Here is a 4,818-nt window from a genome sequence, read left to right as displayed (position 1 = left end):
CTGTGCAGCACCAGAGTTATTTTGCAAGGCAAAATGGGCCAAAACATTATGCTCTTCCTTGGGTTTCTGGCCACAGCCATTTGTGTTTCTTTCCACACCAATATTTTTCAGCTGCTATTTCTACCTTAAGTGTGACCTTTCATTTTCCCGTGTGGTTCTCCAACACGTTCCAGGCTAAGCCAGGCTGGTGAGTTTTAGATGTTCTCTGTTTCTTCTGCTGTTGAAGCTGGGCGGACATTCAACCTTCATCACACAAAATTACGTGCCATCCTTTAACACAGCCCATGGGTTTCAAATGCAAAAATTAATTCATCGCTAGAATTTACCAAGGTTCAAAGTCTTTCTGCGGTGGCGATGGATGATGGACACTAAGAACATGAAATACAGCTGAGCTCCTGTTTCCTCTCTGACTGTATCTGCTGCTCAGGCATGCTCCAGTGGCAGGTTCAGACGATTTTCTTCCTTTGCCTCTTCTAACAGTGGAGACCTCAGAAATAACAGTGGTCCAATTCGGAGCTTCGTATCTTTTTGAAATAGTAAGAAAGCTATTGTAGCATATTCCAAGGGTGGCCAGGAAAACTTCAGTAAGATGGCTCTTTCCTATCATGTCTGTACCTCTGAGACTTGTCCAGCCAGTCTTTGACGGGAACCAATGAAAGCCCTTGAGGCATTTAAAACTCAATTGAACTGGACAGTACAAAGTGTCTTGTGAAAAACAACAGTATAGAGGCTGGCAAAAATCTCTTTAGAGTCCATGATCCCTCAGCCTGCTGAAATCTGCAAGACTGTGCACTGTAATACACTGTCACAAGGTATCTGAGCTTCTATTACAGTTTTATGTTCTTAAGGATAAAATTGTTAAGCAAGTTTCCCTGGTTTGAGGGGGAAAGGGATAAAACATTTCACCCAACAAATGCAATCAAGCCTCCTACTTGATGTTGTATCTGCGTTTCCACAGCTGGGGCAATTCTTGCCTGGTTTTCTTCAAGGGCAAAGATGTCCGAGCAGAAAGCAAGTGGTGTTTTATCACACTTCTCCCTCCTCCCAATCACTTCCAAGACATCGGCAAAACATTCATGGTATGTCAAATGCTGATCAGGAGGCATTCCCCAACCTCTCTGCCAAAGCTGCTCTGAGGAGCTTTTATTCTCACCAGACTGTCCTGGTAGACTTCTGACACTTTAGCAGAAGGCAAACATGCAGAGAAATGCAAAGGATGCTTTCAAAGTTAAATTACCTGTGCAGAAGCAGGTTTTTGAGTTGAACCTCTTTAAGAAAAAAATAAATAATCAAATATAAAGCTGTCAATTGGCAAACATTATCAGGACTTATTTTTGAACTTGTTTTTCGAAATAGTAAGCAAGTGGAAGGCAGAGCAGAAGCAGGATCAGTCCCGTGACCGCGGGAGAAGTGAAAGCCCCTCCATGCACGTTCAGCTGAAAGACCTCACTTCTTGCTGACTTACCCAAGCCAAGCAGAGCCTCCAACCTTCTCGGGGGTTCATTCTGTCCCAGCACATTTAGCAAGTCAGATACTTCCAAAAAGATACAACCATTAGCCTCATTTTCTTTCTGGCCTACAAATAAGACCAAGAAGAATGAAACAACTTGTATGTTTCCTGTCTGAGAATTAAACATTTACCAGTCAAGCCAAAGCAGCTGTTTGTTTCAAATGCAAGTGCTTTCTTCTGGCATAAATGAAGAAATATAGATTCAGAGATGGAATAACATGTAATTAATTAGATCTGATGCAATTATTGGCTCTCCCACAAGCCAGTGTAAGAGCTTAAGCCCTGCAGTGCATGGTTAGGACTAGCATTTGAAGGCACAAGGTTGGGTGGAGCCCAGGCTGAGCGTGATACCTATTTCATACAGGAGTCCTGGTGAAACAGGGGTGAACCACAGGCTCCAAAACAAAATGTTGCTGCTTTTTGTATTTAAAAAAAAAAAAAGTATTAGCATAAGTAGTTGTTTTACATGGCCATTTTGGTTTTATTTGACTTGCCTGAAATAAAAGAATAACAAACAAAATAAAAGGAAGTATTTCCAGGTTTTGCATGACATGTTTACTTCAGGCATCACGTGCTGGCCTGGTTTGTATGGACTTGAGGCTCCATAAAAACCCTCAGATGTCAGCTGGCCTTCAGAATCCTTGACTTTGTGACCTGGATGTAGAAGGCTGAAACCAAACACCACCATAGTGAGATGGGTTCCCACCTCGCCCACGTTCTGCTCAGGGATGCAAAAGCACCTTCCCTGCTGGGGATCTCTCAAAGTGTACTGAGGAATACTGAAAAAAAGAGCTACTTAGCTCCAGGAGCACTGACATATTTATAACCAGATGAAGAAGAACAGGGAAGTAAATCTCAGCAAGCAACGCAAAAAAAAAAAAAAAAAAAAAAACAAGGGGGGAAGAGAGGGGGGGTCAAAGTGTACTGAGGAATACTGAAAAAAAGAGCTACTTAGCTCCAGGAGCACTGACATATTTATAACCAGATGAAGAAGAACAGGGAAGTAAATCTCAGCAAGCAACGCAAAAAAAAAAAAAAAAAAAAAAAAGAGAAGTGGGGAGATGAAGGGGTGCAGGCCATGCAGAATCCAGTGTCTGTGGCCTGAGACTGCTGACACAAACTCCATATTCACAGTTCACCAACTTCCCTTTCTCTACACTTGCTCCTCGGTATTCCATGTAAAGCAGGTGTTTGTTACCAATAAACAGGGCTTAAGCACCATCTTCCAGACAAGTAGTCATCATTGTTCTGGGACACTGGTGACAGCCTCTGGCTATTCACTCCAGGTCCCCAGAGAAGCCAGTTCCAGCTCTGCAAGCCAGCAGTGCAGGCAGCAGCTCCAGCAGCCAGAAGATCAGCGGTCTGAAAACTGAAGCTGAATTTGAAAGGAAGTGATTAATGGCTTTTTTCTCCCAACACAGCAACGAGGAAGTTCCCAGCGAAACGTCAGAAGCTGAGGAGCAGTATTGTTGTGCAGTGAATAATGACATTGTGCAACACCTCACTGGGCTTCGGGGGAGCTGAACCCAAGTGTTTGAGAAGGGGGTGGTACCAACTGAGAGGGCCCAGAGCCATGTGAAGGTGAGAGGGCCCAGGAATCCAGCCAACACCCCTTACAGGACACCCAACCCCCTGGGGCAGACCTGTCCTTAGCCCAGAAAGGAGGCCCTTCTTCCATTCTTCTGATGTGGATGGGTTAGAGGAGCCATTACCTGCTTACTGTAGCCCCAGCAGAGGGGAAGAGAAGGGCAGTCATCTTCTGTAATCACCTTGCCCTGACTCACAAAAACAAGCAGTGCTCAACCCCCAGAGCAGCTGTCCCTCCAAGCGCAGCTGATGAAGGTACTGCAGAGTTAAAAATCAAAATACCATTAAGAGTCCAGGATACCTTCCTAGTTAGCATGCCCTCTGCCATTATTTCCGTATTCTTGTCCGCAAGCAATGGTTTGTGCACAAGTTTCCAATTAAAGTCAGTAACTGAGCAAGTCTAAACAGCTCATTAACGAGAGGTGATGTTCATTACCCAGCTTTTAGGAGGTATTAAACCATCTGAGACGGGCCAATGACCTCTCCCATCAGAAAGAGAACACCAGGTGCTAATTAACTTACTTGAGATTACATAAACTAATTCAGCAGTGAAGGTGGAAATCTGTTTTCCTGACATTTAATTAAACCTTTTAGTACCATGAGCTCAGAGAAAAAAAAAAAACACAACACACACAAACAACTGTATAAATACGTTTGGACTCAGATACCACTTCTGCAGGCCAAATAAGCAGAGCTGGGGAAAAGAGCAAGGATGCTTCAGAGAGAGGGTGCGGTGTGGGAAAAGGGAGGCGAAGGACACAGGAAAGAGCTCTTTAGCTGGTAAACAGAGCACATGCAACAGCAGGAAATCATTAAGAGCCAACAAGGTTATCTCTAATTCCCACGAAGCAGCACAGCCGACTGCCCTGCTTGTTTTGCAAGGCAAGAAAACGGGGCTGGCTGCTTGGGTTGGTGTGGACAGGGAAGGGGAAGGAGAGGGGAGTGTGCCTCAGCCTCGGCTCCCTTGGTCCCGAGCTCGGCAAAGCACCAAGCAGTCATTTCTTCATCAGTCTCGCACAGAACTGGCACCTGGGAGATGACATAAACCCCACTCATCCTCTTAAATCTGCACCCCAACATCTAAATACAAAAAGAAAGAATTACAGTTATCTTATTTCAAAGAAATTTATTTCTCAAACTTCAGGAATATTGCTTGACGCTTCCACAGGCTTCAGAAAATGAAGAGTTTACCCATTGCTGTACAGGTTGCTGTGTATAAGGATATCTCCGAGACAATCAATCCTGTTTCCTAGTATTTAGCCACCAAAATGCATCTTCTCCCAGCATTAGTAAGTCAAGCAGTGCTACACAAAGCCAGTTGGAAAAAAAGTTACTGTATTTTCCCTAGAGGATCCCCGACCCCCAACAAAAGGCCTCATCTTCAGCTAGCAGAGGGCATCCTAAAACCATTCACAATCGCACCAAGTCTTGGGTGAACTCAACGGCCAATTGTCCACTGCCTCCCTCTAGCCCAAGTGGGAGGCACCAGCCTGAGACTTGGTTTGGCTGTGGCTGCCTTCCCCCAGGGAAGGGGCTGGGGGCACAGCCTCCCACCAGCAGGAAGGGGAGCACACGCCGAATGGATTTCCAGTTTGGGATGTCACCAAGGCAGCACTCGGAAGTTACATCCATGTTTCTAGAGAAGCCGTGGATACCTCGTGTAGGGGAACTGCCCTGCCCGGCACAGGCCCCCCCCCCCCAAACCACCCAACCGATTTTAC

This window comes from Calidris pugnax, unplaced genomic scaffold (assembly GCF_001431845.1).
Source record: "Calidris pugnax isolate Ruff unplaced genomic scaffold, ASM143184v1 scaffold21, whole genome shotgun sequence".
Classification (NCBI taxonomy): Eukaryota; Metazoa; Chordata; class Aves; order Charadriiformes; family Scolopacidae; genus Calidris; species Calidris pugnax.
This window is presented reverse-complemented; position numbering follows the sequence as displayed.